Here is a 21317-nt window from a genome sequence, read left to right as displayed (position 1 = left end):
ACACTTTTTGATAAAGAGGAATTAAAAATCTATCTATCTATTTACATCCGGACCCCGCTCCACCTACTGCCGGGTCTGGGTGCTGACGAGTCCTCTCCAATTGGTTCGGGCCGGCCGCGGTGATCGTGCGGTTCTAGGCGCTCCAGTCCGGAGCCGCGCTGCTGCTACGGTCGCAGGTTCGAATCCTGCCTCGGGCATGGATGTGTGTGATGTCCTTAGGTTAGTTAGGTTTAATTAGTTCTAAGTTCTAGGGGACTGATGACCACAGCAGTTGAGTCCCATAGTGCTCAGAGCCATTTGAACCATTTGAATTGGTTCGGTCCTCACACCACTTTTCTTCCTCCACTTGCTGCCAGGTCACATCTCTCCTTTCCACAGACATTCTCACTCCCGTTTTCCACCCTGTTCTTGGGGGTCCTCTAAGCCTTCTTCCATTCATCTGTATTTCGTTCATAATTTTGGGGAGTTTCTGCCCACGCATCTTCTTAATATGCCCGTACCATTTTAATCTCTTTTTCTTCAATGTCTTCTCTCATACTTTCTTGATGACGGTCCTTTGTAATACCTTCATTCCTTACTCTGTCCAGTCTTGTTTTTCCCTTAACTGCTCTGAGAAATTTCATTTCCCCTTCTTGCAGTCTGCTCCAGTCCCTTTCTGTCACTGTCCATGTTTCTCCTCCATAGGTGACAATAGGGCAGTAATAACTCTTATACATAAGGAGTTTTGCTTTTTCAGAAACTTCCTTAGTCCAAATCAGGTGTTTTATTGTTTGGTAGCTATTGCCTCCCGTCCGTAACCTCCTATTAATTTCTTTGGTTATTCTTCCATCACTAGATTAGGAATTAAACATGTGGCTAGTAAATAGCTCATGTGTAAGTAATTAGTGTGCTTTTTCCTTTTCTGCGTTACCATAGATAGCAAGTCACTGTCTCCATTTGTGCTCGAGTATCAGGACGTCATGTCTTGCAACATCAGAACAAGACACTAAAGTTCTAACAGTTCCACCAACCTGACATATTCATACGATGTTTTGTCCCTGCAAAGAGGAAGGACATAAAAATGGCTCTGCGCACTATGAGACTCAACATCTTAGGTCATAAGTCCCCTAGAACTTAGAACTACTTAAACCTTACTAACCTAAGGACATCACACACACACATGCCCGAGGCAGGATTCGAACCTGCGACCGTAGCAGTCCCGCGGTTCCGGACTGCAGCGCCAGAACCGCACGGCCACCGCGGCCGGCAGGAAGGACATACATAACGAGTTTGTTGCTTTCAGTGATTGGTTTTTATGGAATTACTGTGAAACAGTGAAATCGGTAGTGCGGAGAGATGTCACCTAGTTTCTCTTTTTTAAAATTATAAACATATTCTGAAACGTAAAAAGTTATGTAATCATGCTACACATGTAAAGAGCAGACGATAAATCGCTGACTGATCTCATTTTTCAAAACTCAGTCGTTAGTCACTTTATAACTGTAGAATACTTATTACTAATATATGTTAAGACAAATTAAACATTCTTCGAAATATAATCAGCTTTGCTTGCAGATGACTAAGTTTATGTTTATCTAAATTTAAATTCTGTTCCAATAACGTCATAATACTACAGTACTATACCTGAACATCGATTTAGTTACTATCAGCTGAGCTGGGTTGGGTTGTTTTGGGGGAGGAGACCAGACAGCGGGGTCATCGGTCTCATCGGATTAGGGAAGAATGGGGAAGGAAGTCATCGGTCTCATCGGATTAGGGAAGAATGGGGAAGGAAGTCGGCGGTGCCCTTTGAAAGGAGCCATCCCGGCATTTCCCTGGAGGGGGAAATCACGGAAAACCTAAATCCGGATGGCTGGGCGCGGGACTGAACCGTCGTCCTCCCGAATGTGAGTCCAGTTTGCTAACCACTGGGCCACCTCGCTCGGTACTACTATTAGCGGAGTACACAGTGTTGCCTGGAAATAGATTTGCTCCAATCTTTTGTTAGTCCATCTTCTCCTTCTCTTTGTTCATCTCTTCGTCCCCTATCTCCCCATGTATATCCTCCCATGCGTATCCTCACCCACTCTCTCTGTTCCTCATCCGTCCCCACGCCCCCCCCCCCCCCCCGTCCTCTGTAGAGCTCCTCCTGTCCTCTCTGTCTCTTCCTTTCCCTTCTCTCTGCCCATCTCCTTCTCCTCCCTTTTTCTGTCCATTTCTTCCTATTTCCTTCCTCCATTCGTCTCTTCCTATCCTCTCACTGTGTCCATGTCCCCCACTTCCTTCCCTCTGATCACTTCCTCCTTCCCGGCTCTCTGTCTATCTCCTCCCCCCCCCCCCCCCTTCTCACTGTTCTTCTCACCCCTGTCAATATCCATCTCCTCTTCTTACGTTTCTATTCATTCATTCCCCTCAGACCCTCCTCCTCTCTTACCTCTATGTCGTTTCACAGCCACAGCAAAAGGGGTTGCTGGTTCTTGATCTACATCGTCAGAGATACTCCGCAAGTTACCGTACAGAGCATGGCGGAGGGTGACCTGTGCCACAACTAGTCGTTTCCTTACCAGTTCTACTCGCACAAAGAGCGAGGGGAAATCGATCGTCTGTATGCCTCCATATGAGCCCTAATTTCTCGTATCTTATCTTCACGGTCCTTACACGAAATGTATGTTGGAGATAGGAGAATCATATTTCCATCACCTTCAAATGCCAGTTCTCTAAATTTTCTCAATAGTGTTCATCGAAAAGAACGTCGTCTTCCGTTCAGGGATCCCATTTCAGTACCCAAAGCATCTCCGCAATACCTGTGTGTTTTCGCACCTACTGGTAAATCATCTAGCAGCCCGCTTCTGAATTGCTTCGATGTTTTTATTTAATCCTACCTGGTGCGAATCTACAGCACTCGACCAATACTCAATAACACGTCGCACTAGCGTTCTACAAGCGATCTGCCTTGGACATGAACCATACTTAACTAAAATCTCCCAATGAACCGAAGTCCAATATTCACCTCCCCTAGCACAGTCCTCACATGCCCATTCCATTTCATATCACTTTGAAACCTTACGTCCAGATATTTCAACGACATGACTCTGTGAATTAGGAAATTACTAATACTTCATCCGATTAGTGCTGGTTTCTTTTGCCTGATCGTCTGCATTAACTTACATTTTTCTACATTTGCAGGTAGCTGCGGTTCAAGGACACCTACTAGAATCTTTGCCTAAGTCATCTTGTACCCACTTACAGTCACTCTGCTTACACCTTTCCGTACATCACAGCACCATCAGCAAACAGCCGCAGAATGCTGCCCAGCCTGTCGGCCAGATCGTTTATGTATGTAGAAAATAATAGCACTTCTATCATATGTTCCTGGCGTACTAATGACGATTCTTCTGTCTTTGATGAACACTCGCCGTCTAGGACAATATGCTAGGTTCTGTTTCTTAACAAATCTGCGAGCTACTCACATAGCTGGGAACTTGTTCCGTGTGCTCGTACCTTCATTAGCAATCTGCGGTGGGGTAACAAGTCAAATTATACTAGGAGCTCGAGAAATATGGAATCTGCTTGTTGCCTTTCAACCATTGTTCGCAGTATTTCATGTCAAGAAATCGCAAGCTAAGTTTCACGCGAGCGTTGCTTTCTAAAAGCGTACTGATTCGTGGACATACACTTTTCGGTTTAATGGATATTTACTGTATTCCAACACAGAATATGTCCTAGAATTGTGCGGCAAGCCGATGTAAGGATCAGATACGTAATTCTGCGTGTTAGTTTTGTTTCTAACCTTTCTTATATAAAGGAGTCATCTGCGCTTTCTTCCAGTCCTTTTGAAACTTTGTACTAGGCAAAAGATACGCGATGAATAAAAACTAAGTAAGTTACAATGCCTTGAGAGTTGTTGTTGTGGTCTTCAGTCCTGAGACTGGTTTGATGCAACTCTCCATGCTACTTATCCTGTGCAAGCTTCTTCATCTCCCAGTACTCACTGCAACCTACATCCTTCTGAATCTACTTAGTGTATTCATCTCTTGGTCTCCCTCTACGATTTTTACCCTCCACACTGCCCTCCAATGCTAAATTTGTCATTCCCTGATGCCTCAGAACATGTCCTACCAACCGATCCCTTCTAGTCAAGTTGTGCCACAAACTCCTCTTCTCCCCAATTCTATTTAATACCTCCTCATTAGTTATGTGATCTACTCATCTAATCTTCAGCATTCTTCTGTAGCACCACATTTCGAAAGCTTCTATTCTTTTCTTGTCCAAACTATTTATCGTCCATGTTTCACTTCCATACATGGCTACACTCCATACAAATACTTTCAGAAATGACTTCCTGACACATAAATCAATACTCGACGTAAACAAATTTCTCTTCTTCAGAAACGCTTTCCTTGCCATTGCCAGCCTACATTTTATATCCTCTCTACTTCGACCATCATCAGTTATTTTGCTCCCCAAATAGCAAAACTCCTTTACTACTTTAAGTGCCTCATTTCCTAATCTAATTCCCTCAGCATCACCCGACTTAATTAGACTACATTACATTATCCTTGTTTTGCTTTTGTTGATGTTCATCTTATATCCTCCTTTCAAGACACTGTCAATTCCGTTCGACTGCTCTTCCAAGTCTTTTGCTGTCTCTGACAGAATTACAATGTGATCGGCAAACCTCAAAGCTTTTATTGCTTCTCCATGGATTTTAATACCTACTCCGAACTTCTCTTTTGTTTCCTTTACTGCTTGCTCAATATACAGATTGAATAACATCGGGGAGAACCTACAATCCCGTCTCACTACCTTCCCAACCACTGCTTCCCTTTCGTGCCCCTCGACTCTTACAACTGCCATCTGGTTTCTGTAGAAATTGTAAATAGCCTTTCGCTCCCTGTATTTTACCCCTGCCACCTTTAGAATTTGAAAGAGAGTATTCCAGTCAACATTGTCAAAAGCTTTCTCCAAGTCTACAAATGGTAGAAAACTAGGTTTGCCTTTCCTTAATCTTTCTTCTAAGATAAGTCGTAAGGTCAGTATTGCCTCACGTGTTCCAACATTTCTACGGAATCCAAACTGATCTTCCCCGAGGTCGGCTTCTACCAGTTTTCCATTCTTCTGTAAAGAATTCGCGTTAGTATTTTGCAGCTGTGAGTTATTAAACTGATAGTTCGGTAATTTTCGCATCTGTCAACACCTGCTTTCTTTGGGATTGGAATTATTATGTTCTTCTTGAAGTCTGAGGGTATTTCGCCTGTCTCATACATCTTGCTCACCAGATGGTAGAGTTTTGTCAGGACTGGCTCTCCCAAGGCCGTCAGTAGTTCTAATGGAATGTTGTGTACTCCTGGGGCCTTGTTTCGACTCAGGTCTTTCAGTGCTCTGTCAAACTCTTCACGTAGTATCGTATCTCCCATTTCATCTTCATCTACATCCTCTTCCATTTCTATAATATTGTCCGCAAGTACATCGCCTTTGTATAGACCCTCTATATACTCCTGCCACCTTTCTGCTTTCCCTTCTTTGCTTAAAACCGGGATTCCATTTGAGGTCTTGATATTCATACAAGTGGCTCTCTTTTCTCCAAAGGTCTCTTTAATTTTCCTGTAGGCAGTATCTATCTTGCCCCTAGTGAGATAAGCCTCTACATCCTTACATTTGTCCTCCAGCCATCCCTGCTTAGCCATTTTGCACTTCCTGTCGATCTCATTTTTGAGACGTTTGTATTCCTTTTTGCCTGTTTTATTTACTGCATTTTTATAATTTCTCCTTTCATCAATTAAATTCAATATTTCTTCTGTTACCCAAGGATTTCTACTAGCCCTCATCTTTTTACCTACTTGATCCTCTGCTGCCTTCACTACTTCATCCCTCAGAGCTACCCATTCTTCTTCTACTGTATTTCTTTCCCCCATTCCTGTCAATTGTTCCCTAATGCTCTCCCTGAAACTCTTTACATCCTCTGGTTTAGTCAGGTTATCCAGGTTCCATCTCCTTTAATTCCCACCTTTTTGCAGTTTCTTCAGTTTTAATCTACAGTTCATAACCAATATATTGTGGTCCACATCTGCCCCTGGAAATGTCTTACAACTTAAAACCTAGTTACTAAATCTCTCTGTTACCATTATATAATCCATCTGATACCTACTAGTATCTCCCGGATTCTTCCATGTATACAACCTTCTTTTATGATTCTTGAACCAAGTGTTAGCTATGACTAAGTTATGCTCTGTGCAAAATTCTACCAGACGGCTTCCTCTGTCATTTCTTAACCCCAATCCATATTCACCTACTAAGTTTCCTTCTCTTCCTTTTCCTACTCTCGAATTCCAGTCACCCATGACTATTAAATTTTCGTCTCCCTTCACTACCTGAATAATTTCTTTTATCTCATCATACATTTAATCAATTTCCTCGTCATCTGCAGAGCTAGTTGGCATACAAACTTGTACTACTGTAGTAGACGTGGGCTTCGTGTCTATCTTAGCCACAACAATGCGTTCACTATGCTGTTTGTAGTAGCTTACCCGCATTCCTGTTTTTTTATTCATCATTAAAGCTACTCCTGCATTACCTCTATTTGATTTTGTATTTACAACCCTGTATTCACCTGACCAAAAGTCTCGTTCCTCCTGCCAACGAACTTCACTAATTCCCACTATATCTAACTTTAACCTATCCATTTCTCTTTTGAAATTTTCTAACCTACCTGCGCGGATAAGGGATCTGACATTCCACGCTCCGATCCGTAGAACGCCAGTTTTCTGTCTCCTGATAACGATGTCCTCCTGAGTAATCCCCGTCCGGAGATTCGAATGGGGGACTTTTTACCTCCGGAATATTTTACCCAAGAGGACGCCATTATCATTTAACCATACAGTAAAGCTGCATGTCCTCGGAAAAAATTACGGCTGTAGTTTCCCCTTGCTTTCAGCCGTTCGCAGTACCAGTACAGCAAGGCCGTTTTGGTTATTGTTACAAGGCCAGATCAGTCAATAATCCAGACTGTTGCCCTTGCAACTATTGAAAAGGCTGCTGCCCCTCTTCAGGAACCACACGTTTGTCTGGCCTCTCAACAGATACCCCTCCGCTGTGGTTGCACCTACGGTACGGCCATCTGTATCACTGAGGCACGCAAGCCTCCCCACCAACGGCAAGGTCCATGGTTCATGGGGGGGGGGGGGGGGAGGCAAAAGACAATGCCTTGAGAGCACTTTTCGTAAAACCGAATTGCGATTCCCTCCGGACCTGGTGACTTATTTGTTTACAACTATGATTTTTTTTCTGTACGCCAGGGATGTTCATTACCATGACGTCCATTCGGGACTCTGTGCGATGGTCAAATGACGGTATAATTGTACGGTTCTTCTGCGTCATCGATTTCTTGAACGAAGAATTTCAAACTTCGACTTTCGTTCCGCTGTCTTCAGCTTTCACACCAGACTAGTCAACGAGCGTCTGGATTGAAGCCTTAGATCCGCTTAGCGATTTTAGGTGGAACCAGAATTTTCTCGGGTTCTCGGCCACACCTTGTGGCCGAGGTAGTTTTTGTATGCTTCGCTCATAGATATTTCCACAGACGCGCGAATCTCTACTAACTTTTATCTGTCGTCATTTAAGCACTCTGTTTTGAACCGAGAGTCCTCCAGCCTTTGCTTCTAGAACATTTTTCTAATTTAGTTGTTAAACCATGGTGGTTCTTTTTTTTTCTTAATCTACTTACTAGGCACATACTTGTTGAGAGCACATTTCACCATCTTTTCTACAAACACATTACTTTTTTCCTGTTGGTAAGTATTACGTGCACCACATTTGGTTTAAGTGGATCTACGGGTTTAGGAATAGCTTTTTCCAAATTTCACATATATTTCATATATACAGGATGGTCCATTGATCGTGACCGGTCCAAATACCTCACGAAATAAGCGTCACACGAAAAAACTACAAAGAACGAAACTTGTCTAGCTTGAAGGGGGAAACCAGGTGGCGCTATGGTTGGCGCACTAGTTGCGCTGCCATAGGTCAAACGGATATCAACTGGTTTTTTTGTAAATAGGAACCCCCATTTTATTTCATATTCGTGTAGTACGCAAAGAAATATGAATGTTTTAGTTGGACCAATTTTTTCGCTTTGTGATAGATGGCGCTATAATAGTCACAAACATATGGCTCACAATTTTAGACTAACAGTTGGTAACAGGTAGGTTTTTTAAATTAAAATACAGAAAGTAGGTACGTTTGAACATTTTATTTCGGTTGTTCCAATGAGATACATGTACCTTTGTGCACTTATCATTTCTGAGAACGCATGCTGTTACAGCGTGATTACCTGTAAATACCACATTAATGCAATAAACTATCAAAATGATGTCCGTCAATCTCATTGCATTTGGCAATACGTGTAACGACATTCCTCTCAACAGCGAGTAGTTCGCCTTCCGTAATGTTCGCACATGCATTGACAATGCGCTGACGCATGTTGTCAGGCGTTGTCGGTGGATCACGATAGCTAATATCCTTCAACTTTCCCCACAGAAAGAAATCCGGGGACGTCAGATCTGGTGAACGTGTGGGCCATGGTATGGTGCTTCGACGACCAATCCACCTATCATGAAATATGCTATTCAATACCGCTTCAAACGCATGCGAGCTATGTGCCGCACATCCATCATGTTGGAAGTACATCGCCATTCTATCATGTAGTGAAACATCTTGTAGTAACATCGGTAGAACATTACGTAGGAAATCGGCATACATTGCACCATTTAGATTGCCATTGATTAAATGGGGGCCAATTATCCTTCCTCCCATAATGCCACACCATACATTAACCCGCCAAGGTCGCTGATGTTCCACTTGTCGCAGCCATCGTTTATTTTCTTTTTCCCAGTAGTGCATATTATGCTGGTTTACGTTACCGCTGTTGGTGAATGACGCTTAGTCGCCAAATAGAACGCGTGCACGAATTATATCATCGTCCCGTAATTTCTCTTGTGCCCAGTGGCAGAACTGTACACGACGTCCAAAGTCGTCGCCATGCAATTCCTGGTGCATAGAAATATGGTACGGGTGCAATCGATGTTGATGTAGCATTCTCAACACCGACGTTTTTGAGATTCCTGATTCTCGCGCAATTTGTCTGCTACTGATGTGCGGGTTAGACACGACAGGAGCTGAAGCACCTACTTGGGCATTATCATTTGTTGCAGGTCGTGGTTGACGTTTCACATGTGGCTGAACACTTCCTTCCCGTTTTCTTAAATAACGTAAGTATCCGGCGAACGGTCCGGACACTTGGATGATGTTGTCCAGGATACCGAGTAGCATACGTAGCACACGCCCGTTGGGCATTTCGATCACAATAGCCATACATCAAAACGATATCGACCTTTTCTGCAATTGGTAAACGGTCCATTATAACACGGGTAAAAATGGAAATGTCGTGTGGCTAGGGCCTCCCGTCGGATAGACGGGTAATGTATCACGAAGCAAATACCGTCCTCACTGGCGGAATGTTACGTGATACCAAGTACTTATACGTTTGTGATATTACAGCGCCATTTATCACAAAGCGAAAAATGTGGCCCAACTAAAACATTCATATTTATGTACGTACTACACGAATATATAATAAATATGGGGGTTCCTATTTTAAAAGGCGCAGTTGATATCCGTTCGACCTATGGCAGTGCTATATAGTTGGCCAACCATAGAGCCATCTGGTTTCCCCCTTCAAGCTAGACGAGTTTCGCTGTTCGTAGTTTTTTCGTTTGATGCTTATTTCGTGAGATATTTGGCCCGATCGCTATCAATGGACCACCCTGTATGTGTCATATATCTCACATATGTGTACTCCTATGCCAACAGCCTTGCCGCAGTAGTAACACCGGTTCTTGTAAGGTCACCGAAGTTAAACGCTGTCGGGCGGGGTAGCACTTGGATGGGTGATCATTCGGTCTGCTTAGTGCCATTGGCAACAGGTGTGCACTCAGTCCTTGTGATACAAACTTAGGAGCTACTTGATTGAGAAATAGCGGCTCCGGTATCGTAAAATGACATACGGCCGGAAGATCGGTGTGCGGACTACATGCCCCTCTATACCCACATCCAGGGACACCTATGGGCTGAGAATGACACGGCGGCCGGTCGGTACCGTTAGGCCTTCATGGACTGTTCGGGCGGAGTGCAGTTCATTAGTACTTTTATTTCACCTGTACCTCCAACGAATGTTGCCTGCAGTTTCGTTTCCATGCAGTTGAATGTTTATAGCGACATATCTCTTGCAGTAAGTACCGTACAGCGATATAATTTTGCAGTTACAATTAGTGGTATATTTGAGCACTGTAAGGGATATCTGTTGTGAATGAGTTAGAAGTAACGGAGTAATAAATTCGAATGTCATGTACCAAGCGACAGTTTTTAACACATCTCAGTGTATATGCCGCTATATCTCCAGAACTACGTAAAGTGATACATTTTTGCATGTATATTCAATGGTATATGTGAATACTGTCTGCTAAATTTCTTGCAAATAGCGTTAGTAGTAAAGGAGTAAAAATTGATAAGTCATTTTCTCTTTCATCATTTGGTGGTGGGATATCAGCGTGAAACGGGCTCTAGGAAGGTCTGAAGTTAATGGCATCTCATTTTCTAATATTGGATGGACTTAATCCGGTTATTTGACGTCATGGGCTGCGCTGCTTTTTCATCTCCACCTCGACGGCAAATACATACATAGATATACATCCACTTTCAAAATATGTATTGGTTAATAACTAAAAATAAGCGATTTGGCGCGCAGGCAGAAGGATAATCCCCTTCTAGCTTTCATTACAAGAGCAGTCAGAACCCAAGTATTGTCTGTTGTCGGTGTTTCCCACGAGCACTGCATCAAAGTATATTATTATAGAATCATGTCGGTAAAATATGAATTCAGTTTGTCGCAGCAATTCGTTTTTACAAATAAATTCGGGTTTTAATGAAAAATTTGTTACAAGTCTCTCATTAACGTATCTCTGTTGATCTGTTTTTGCACTGTCAATCCTGACAAACAAGAAACTGTGGGGTTTTTGCAAACGAGCAGTGTCGATAATTCTCAGTTGTCACGAAGTGACTAGTTCTTTGTTTTATCTTTTCAGTATAACGTCCTCGGTTATTGGTGTCCTACTTACGCGAATTTTTTCTGTGTATGTGTTCCGTGGTGTATACAATCAAGTACCGTAAGTTGGCTCTTATAGACCTATTCATCGGGATTTCCTGGAAAATTAATGGCTAAGTACAGTAGAGTTGTTTACTCCGAAGTAGTTTCCTCATTTGGCTAAATACCTCAGGCGAAGCAGAAGTGCCAACAGCGACCCTTCATTTCCCTGCCGCCACAGGCATCAGCGCGGCGCATGTTCGGCATCCAGCGCCACTGGCTACTGGTGGACACCGGCGGAAACAGAACGGCAGACGACGAGACAGAGTTTACCGTGCTGCCCGCCCGATCGCGCCACCTGCTCGCTCAGCTGTTCATGATGCCCGACAGCGAGGTGGTATGGATGGGAGCTACAGAAGGCGGCGAAATACAGGTAAAAGAAAAGGGAACACACCACACCACTGTGGCAGAGCTGTAAGCGGTAGCAACTTTGCATTATTAAACTTCACTATTTGATTCCTTGCTATTAAGATATAACAAAATTATAAGAAGTATGGTATTAACATGAAGTTTGATGGTATTAACATGCAGTACAAAGTTGTATCAGCGTGTTTCAGGGAGGAGACAAGCTATAGGGATTTGCGTCGATATCCCCTCAACCTATTTAACATTGCTGATTAATCGACCATTACAACTCATCTGTTAGTTTCAACATGAAAGAAATTGGAAGTTACGAATTTTTTACAGTACTTGTTTTTTTGTGATTTAGGACTACTTACTCCTTCTGCATCCTCCAGCATCCGAAGAACGGTCTCCTCCAGGCTTTGCTGCTTCTGCATAATTTTCAGCGGTGTGTACCCACAAACGAGCTGGCTTCATCTTCGTCTCACATCTTGATATTCAACCTGACCTATACATGTCCATTTCGCTTTGACCTATACATGTCCATTTCGCTTTATTATTTTGTTGTTTGACCATTTCAGCTACCAACGGAGTGCAGTTACACGATAGTTTTTACTTCTTGAGTTATTTTAAGTTTAGACAGTATTCAAACATTATCTCACTCACTCTTGCTCACCAGTCTTCCGAGAACACTCTTCGTCTTATTCTTGCTTTCTCGTCTAACAATCTACTACTACCGCTATTATTGCACTGAACCTCTCTCTCTGTGTCCTAAACCAGTTTTAGGTATTCTACACTTCCTAAACCCGATGTGCTTCTTCAACTCTCGGCACTTATGGATATAGTCTTTCTGTTCTCTTGGTAGGTCAATGTGCTATTCAATGCTTTTCTGGTTTCATTATTTTGATGTTTCCATAGAACGTCAGCCTTTCTTTCTTTAAACATTCATTCAAAAGGTGACTTTTCTGTGATACATAGAATTGGGCGTGGTCTCTCAGATCCCTACAGTTGAATTCCTTAACTTATATAACATTTATATTTACAATTATTTAATGTTGTTTAACTACTCAGTACTAATTATGTGGCACTAAATAAAGCGTGCAGTATTTTATTTTTTCTCACATAAAATAGCATATTTTTGTGTGATTTTCTTGAATTGTACACGTAAACTAACTGTAAGAGAAATTACGTTGACGTTCTGAAAAATTACAGTATCTCTGTAGCGAGTAAATTTCCACGTAAAAGTAAACTCCAGAGTTTAAACTTGCACATAAAAATTAAACCTTGACGTTTAACAGAAAGTTTGCAAAACTGACATTCAGTGATGGGATCTACATTTTTCTTTAGCACAACTCAGAAAATATTTGATTTTAACTGACATTTTAACTATTTTATTCGAGGAATAGGAAGGTCCCCATCACCATTGGCCTGAAATTCTTCCTCTGAATGTCCCTCTTTTTCTTTATCTATATCATTGACATGTTTCTCTATCCACTGACTAACAGTTTCATCAAACTTTGGATCGTTAAAACTGACACGTTCCTTCGAACAATTTTTCTACTATATCGAAGAAAACAACTTCATAGCTCACGGGACGCAGTCCAGTAAATCCTGTCACAAGGGCCTACCAGTGTGGCCGAGAGCTGTTAGGCGCTACAGTCTGGATCCGCGCGACCGCTTCGGTCGCAGGTTCGAATCCTGCCTCGGGCATGGATGTGTGTGACGTCCTTAGGTTAGTTAGGTTTAAGTAGTTCTAAGTTCTAGGGGACTCATGACCCCAGAAGTTAAGTACCATAGTGCTCAGAGCCATTTTTTGAACCCAACACATGGGAACAGCAACTGTCAATAACAAACAAGGGAGGCCATGATACAGTCGACAGTAAGACATTGTAGGGCTGTCGATTTAAGGCGGGTAGTGGGCAGAACGGAAGTATCCTACAAGAACTGACCTTGGAGGGTGAGTTCGAAAATTTTCGCACTGTCTGAGAGGTCACATCTCGTGAGTTAGGGTTTGTAATTGAGATGTTTTCAAATTTTTTTTATAAGTCGTTGTTCCATTTCAAATTAAAAGTAACCTCCTCTGCTGTTTACTTTCTTTGTTCCCAAGAACTACCTGAGGAATTTCTTCTCTTTCTCTGTTCCTCGCACACCTTAATGGCAACCATCTCTCTCTTTTTCTCTTGCGTATGAGTATTCCAGTTAGATACCGCACTGTACTGATAATTTAGGGATTTTTCTTTGTAGGTGTTCTGGAATATTCTAAACGTCATCTGCGTCTTTCAGGCTCTTTCTTCGACTGTTACTATCCGTTGATAAATGGGGTGAAAAACTCTCGTGGGTATTTTAACTTCCTTTCTTCTTTTTTTGCATCTCTGATCACGTAATGCATCTTTTCAAAAGAAATTTATAATTCTGTCTTCTGTGCAATTTCGCTTAGGCCTTCAATTTGTTTGGTACCAATGGCAAGATTCTGAGCGAAAAATACTAGGTCGTATGTGAAAGTCCAACTTCTGCTAACCTAATATGATAACGTTTGAGCTATTCTGTGGATTCATTTTCTTCTCCCGTTATTGGATAACTTTCTCCAGGATATGATTAAACATAATTTATAAGCGGCCATCTCCTTGTCTTACTCCCGTTTTCACTTCAAATGTTTCACGTATATGGTAGTCATAATAGCGTTTTCCATTCCAGGGTCATTTCCTTCACGTTAAGCTGACATAATCATACGAGTCAGAAGCGTGGTATTTAAATCCCTTTTTACTTTAGCAAAAAATTCTCTTGGGAATTCCTTCTTTTTTTCTTTCTGGTTATTTCCTTCCCTTTATATCGAGTTAATGTCGTAATAACTTATCAACTGGCTCTATGACTGGATTGCTAATGTGTACGATTTTATATTCGATATGGTTGTACAATACTTTATTCTTATTGTAATTCTTTGTGCCTGACAGACGTGGGTATCGAAAAGGCATTACAGTTTTTCTTCGGGAGTTGTTCCTCAAATACTTCATAACAATGTCAGTTAGTCAAACAGACAATGTACTCCGGTTTAAGTACGAGGGTTGTAACTTAAATAATGGCAACTATTTATTCACAACCGATACAAAAGAGTTACATGTTTGCACGTGTTACTGTCCTTCAAAGTAGTGACCAGCATTGAATAGAACCCGTTGCCAGTGATGTGGAAGTCGTAGTATACCGTTATCAGATTCTGTTCTTGTTCTGTTGATGGTCCGAATGGAGCGGTCTGCTGCCTGTCGAATCTCTGGAACAGCTCTGAAGCGAATGCCACCAAGTGGTTCCTTCCTCTTCCGAATCAAATCAAAGTCACAAGGACTTATCTCCGGGGAGTATGGTGGATGGTACAGTACTTCCCAGTCCCATCGACGGAACAGAGCAGCCACAGCTTGCGCTGTACGCGCCCGCGCATTGCCGTGCAAAATGATGGGTGGATTGCGCAGAAAGTGTCGCCGCTTCTTTCGCAAATCTGGTCACAGGTGATGCTCCAAAAACGAACAGTAATACTGTGCATTGACAGTCTGCCGTGGAGGAACGTAATGCGTTAGGATAACACCATCACGGTCGTACACCAGAATCACCATAACTTTCACCATACTGGGGCTCTGACGCACTTTAACTTTCGCGGCTGCCCATAATGACGCCATTCGTTGGATTGGCGTTTCAGGTTTGGCTCGTACAATGTGGCCCATGACTCATCCAGTGTTACGATACGGTGTAAGGAAGCCTCTCCTTCGCGTTCATAACGCTCCAAGTGTGTCTGAACAGCGTCGTAACTCATCAATTTCTGCATTTCCGTCAGGTCATGCGGAACCCACCGTGTTGCAATTTTTCGCATGCCCAAGCGTTCCTTGAGGGTACGAAGCACAATGTTATGCGCTAATCCGGTTTCGTGCGCGAGTCAAGAATCGTATGGCGTCGATAACTGTCCACTAACGCGGCAACAGCATGCACTTCTTATTCAGAGACGCTAGGACGACCTGCCCGATGAATGTGTGCCACAGTTTGCCGACCTTCGTCGAAGGCTTTAACCCAACGTGCCACCGTTCTGTACGGCAATACCGATTCTCCGCACTCCTCTTGAACACCTTGATGATATTGTCGTGCTATACGACTTCTGGCAGATTCAGTCTTGATCCCAGTCCGTTGTTCGTATTTCGAAAACATGGTGACACAGTTACGTTAGACCGCTCGCTCACAAGTGACTGTTTTTCCCTCGACTGTGCGCACGCCGGTGACGTGAGTTGGGCGAGTTCATTTGCTCGGAGGTACGGTAGGTAAGTCAACAACGTGTGCTATCAGCGACAGTAGTAGATTCCATTGCATAGGTATCCAGAGCAGTGTTTCCACTATTTAAGTTCCTACCTACGTATATCTGTTTAAGATATCGTCTTCAATCAAACGCACGAGAGACCGGAGTATATCGTCTGTTTGATTTGCTCGCTGTCCTCCACAACCGACTGATTGGTCAATCATTCTGATGCGTGAATATAACTCTGCAGTCATTAAAATAATATACATGTTAATAGGAGAAGTAAAAGCAGTGCATTAGACCATGTCAAACGAATGTTAGTAATAAACGGAGGTGTACGCCCAAGAATTCCGTTCGGCAAAAAAGGATCACAAAAAATAGAGAATATCCTCGCATTTTCGATCGCACTTTGAGAAGGGTTTCTTTTGTCATCTGGTTCATTACAGCTTCGCCCTCTGTATGACCTTCATTTATCACTTCACAGATACTGTCCGTGCATGCGTCGTAATTCATCTACCTACGCACTTCCAATTAAATGGTTCAAATGGCTCTGAGCACTATGGGACTCAACTGCTGTGGTCATCAGTCCCCTAGAACTTAGAACTACTTAAACCTAACTAACCTAAGGACATCACACACATCCATGCCCGAGGCAGGATTCGAACCTGCGACCGTAGTCCAATTAAATGTTTATTTAATTAAGTTCGATTCGGTCCATGACAGTGTTCTGGGAGAAACAGCAAACAGGAACATCTTAACGCGTTCTGGTAATCAAATATTTTTACAATTATTTGTATAGAGTTATCCTATATGTTAAATCCGGCCTTGACCTCAAATATGTGGGGTCTAGGAAGCGTGCTTTCTCGGTTCGATAGACGACATTCGAAAAAATCGTATTAACGAGTTTTATTAAGAAAACTTCGGCAATAACACAGAAGTGTCGCAAGCAAAGGATGACATGCATATAAGAAATCTCTTCACTATATACAATACCAATAGAAGTGAAGTACGTTATGGCCGAGCGGTTCTAGGCGCTTCAGTCCAGAACCGTGCTGCTGCTACGGTCGCAGGTTCGAATCCTGCCTCGGGCATGGATGTATATGATGTCCTTAGGTTAGTTAGGTTTAAGTAGTTCTAAGTCTAGGGGACTGTGCCTTCAGATGTAAAGTCCCATAGTGCTTAGAGCCCTTTGAACCATATGAACCAAGTGAAGTAATACAGTTGACTCTTCTATTCAGGTCGGTAGTAGTGAAGCTTCTGTAGAACTGTGCTGCGGCCAGTCGGGTGCGGAGCTTATGTTCTCTTCGCATAGAAGCCGCTGCTGTCGCGTTGTCGTCCTGGAGAGTGGTCGGTCGGCGTGCAAACAATTGGCTGACGTCTTCTTCGCTGCCCTCTCTACTCTCTCGTCCCCGAATGGCGTGCCGGCGCTTGACGTTTCACCGTAACACTATATTTTGTGAATTTTTCGATAGTTAATATTCTGTGTCCCATTATACAAATAACAATCACCTCTGTTTGGATATCATGAATAGTACAGAATTTAACTGATGAAAAGAGAAAATATAAAAATGTGATAAATGAGGAGGGCGAAAGTAGATACAGGCGTCTGAAGGATGAGACTGACTGGAATTTAAAACTGGGTAGAGGACAAATGCAAGGATGTAGAGTTGTAACTTGGGGAAATTTGGAAATTTGTGGTAAGGTCTTACGGGACCAAACTGCTGAGGTCATCGGTCCCTAGGCTTACACACTACTTAATCTAACTTAAAGTAACTTACGCTATGGACAACAAACACACCCATGTGCGAGGGAGCACTCGAACCTCCGATGGGGGGAGCCGCACGTACCGCTACAATGTGCCTCAGACCTAGCGGCTACCCTGCGCGGCTAACTAGGGGAAAGATAGATACCGCCTGTAGGATAATTAATGAATGCTTCGAAGATAAAAAGCAACTCTATGAATATCAAGACCCTAGATGGAAGACGAATTCTAAGCAAAGAAGGGAAGCTGAAATGTGGAAGTAATATATGGATGGTTTATACAAGGAAAATGAAGGTAATATTATATAAAGGGAAGAGTTAGTAGATGAAGATGATATGGACGATGCGATACTGCGAGCAGATATTGACAGAGCTCTGAAAGACCTGAGTGGACTAGACGACAGTCTCTCAAAGCTGCTGGTATTCTTGGGAGATCAGCGTTGACGAAACAATTCCACTTGGTGTGCAAAATGTATGAGCAGATGAAACATCCTCAGACTTAGAGAAATGTAATAATTCCCTTTCGAAAGAAAGTATCCGCTTACAAGTGTAAACATTAAATAACTGCCAGTTTAATAAGCCATGGTTCAAATACTGACACGAATTATTTAGAGAAGAATGGAAAAAAACTGCCAGCATTAAGGGCTATCAGTTTAGGCTGCAAACAAAGGAAAAAAAGTAGAAACACGCGAGGCACTATTGAGCCAACTACTTAGATTAGAAGATAAGTTAAAAAGGGCAAAAGCACGTTTAAAGCCTATGTAGACTTAGAAGAAGGTTTTGGCAATGTTCACTGGAATACGCTCTTTGAAACTATTTATAACTTCTACAGGAATCAGACGGCAGTTGCAAGACTCTGAGGACATGAATGGGAAGCAGTAAGTGGGACAGGATTGCTGCCTACCCACGATGTTATTAAAGCTGTACATTGAGCAAGCAGTAAAGGAAATTAAAGAAAAATTTGGAGAAGGAATTAAAGTTCAGAGAGAAGAAATAAAAAATACTGTAGTCTGCTGGGACAGCAAAGGTCTTGGAAGAGCAGTTGAGTGGAACGGACAATTTGTTGAAAGGAGGATGTAAGATAGACATAAACAAAAGCCAAACGAGTGCAATGAAATGTAGTCGAATTAAGTCAGTTGATGCTGAGAGAATCAGCTTAGCAAATGAGACATTTTATGAAGGTATTTGTATGGAGTGCAGCCTCGTACAAAATGTAAGCAGCTTAGCTAGAGAACAGAAGCTTTTGAAATGAGGTGCTACAGAGAAATGCTAAATATTACGCCGGTACATCGCGTAACTATTGAGAAGACTGTGAACAGAATTGAAGAGCAAAGAATTTTATGTAACAATTTGACTAACTGGAGGCATCTGTTGGTAGGAAATATTACGAGATATCGAGGAATCGTAAGTTTAGCATATGGGGTGCAGCAGTTATTTAACGGGTGTTGGGAAATGAAGAGGCTTGCACGAGACAGAGCAGCTTGGAGGGTTGCATCAAACCAGGCATCGAACTGAAGACCACAACAACAGCAACCACAACAACAGTTAACTCGGTACTTATCATAAACGTTTGCATCTTGCCCTGGTTTATCCTCCCTTGTCTCTAGACTGCTCATCTTGCACTGAATTTGCTCATGTAAGAGTTTATTGCTAATATTATACAGTTTTTTAAGTATAACCGCAACTGAACTAGATCAAGTTTCTTCCAAGTCTTAATAATGGTGTGATTTTTCAGTGTTACTTTTAGTTTATTTTCTTATCCCTCTTCTTTTTTCGTCGGCTCTTTCGCTATATGAGTGAAAGGAGACTATTCTCCTAAGAGTTAACATGTACACTGCACTAGCATACCCTGCACGGAATACATATTACACTATGTTGTACTCTTCACATTTCCCCGTTACCGACGACATCACAGCGAGTAACTAGTGTGAAAGGTGGTAATGATTTCTTATCACTAATACTTAACTGTCATGCATTTGTATTCGCTTTTCTGTAGCCAAGATAGAAGGGATGAATTAAACTGTTATAGGCTGCTCACGTGTCATCAATCGTTTATATTTTCTTCAATGAATCTCTGTGATTTTTCGCTTCCTTAATATCCTTTTGTTTTTTAAATTGGGCTGTGTACACCTCTCCGCAAATATTGCTGAAGATATCTGGAGGGGTGTGACGTCCAGAAACTACTGTCTGCGTATCAATTCCTTAAGTGACGTAGAAGCTTCGAAGCTATTTTAATAAAAGTAGGCAGGTACAGCGACATTAACAAAAACTGCGTTCAAGTGGAAGAAAATGGAGAACTTTTAAGAGGTAGAGAAATGGCTCTGAGCACTATGCGACTTAACTTCTGAGGTCATCAGTCGCCTAGAACTTAGAACTAATTAAACCTAACTAACCTAAGGACATCACACACATCCATACCCGAGGCAGGATTCGAAACTGCGACCGTAGCGGTCGCTCGGTTCCAGACTGTAGCGCCCAGAACCGCACGTCCACTCCGGCCGGCGAGGTAGAGAAACATCGGTAAAAATAATGGATACAACCTATATAAATGTGCATTCCCGTCTGGCAAAAGTCGTAGAGAGATGGGGACCGATATTTTTCAACGGAAAATTATGTACGTTTTACCATGGAGCGCGAGCAGAGTTGTATATGTTGATTTTAGCTCTGTTATTAGCAAAAAATACCGTAAGCCAGAGTTTAGCAGATGCGTGAAACAAGAGTATTTGTTCAACTATTTAAAAATGACTGACACATGAGAGGCGAGAAACACATATTCATTAACGTACTCATAAGCCACTAGTCCTCCAGCGAACAGAATAAAGCGATATTACGTCTTTCAAAATTTAGTACGTAACCTTACTATGTCACAAATCTGGCCTGCACCTTACTTCGATCATTGTATTAACAGTGTCAGCTTACAGCAGGAAACGACTTTTCATCGGAAAGGGTACTGGAAATTAACTAACATCTGGGAACACCCCAGAAGATTGAAATGATGGGAGGAACCTGTGGAACCCAAACCAAAGAGGTTGTTCAGAATATGCGGTTGCAATAAACTGAGTGGGAAAAAAAGTACACAGAGATTACACTTCATACTTCTCCGCAAATTGTAAAAAAATACACGCGATATAACCAACAAAATTTCAAGGCTAAAGCAGGTTAAAGCACAAAAATTGTCACTGCAGGGAGAGAAACTACAGGGCCTAAATGAGAGATCAAGTGCTGAAAATATTTTATATGAAAAGACTGTTACAATCTGGTATCCAACTTGGACACGGAAAAGCCGAAATAAAAATAATTTTATTTACCACATTGTAGTATTATCTGTAACGGCAACAGAGGATGTAATCTATCGTACTCAATTTGTTACTCTCGACTCGCCATTTTTCCCTATAGATCTGCATCTAAAACGCTGTGACTAATTACATAAAGAAATAGAAAACGAGGTATAGGAAACGGTCCAACACAACAGTAGACTTATACCAAAAGCAGGGTGCTGCAACACTTCCGTGAATTATATGATGCAGTACAAGTAGACGAGAACCTCGAATCATTCGACGACGTGCCGAGAGAGGCAGAAAACAATTATTCCAGAGGCAGCGGCAGAAAACAGATATTCACAGAAGAGGAAGTATATGATGCGTTTCTGGGAAGCCCAGAGGATAATCATTTGAAATAGGTGGCATACTAGTCGCATTGTGACTCAGTTATTGATGAAAGAAGAGCTGATCTGATTTTATTTAATTTTGGCAGGGAAGTTGAAACAGC

The sequence above is a fragment of the Schistocerca piceifrons genome, chromosome 1 (assembly GCF_021461385.2).
Source record: "Schistocerca piceifrons isolate TAMUIC-IGC-003096 chromosome 1, iqSchPice1.1, whole genome shotgun sequence".
Classification (NCBI taxonomy): Eukaryota; Metazoa; Arthropoda; class Insecta; order Orthoptera; family Acrididae; genus Schistocerca; species Schistocerca piceifrons.
The sequence above is the reverse complement of the archived record's forward strand: the minus strand, read 5'-3'. Positions refer to the sequence as shown.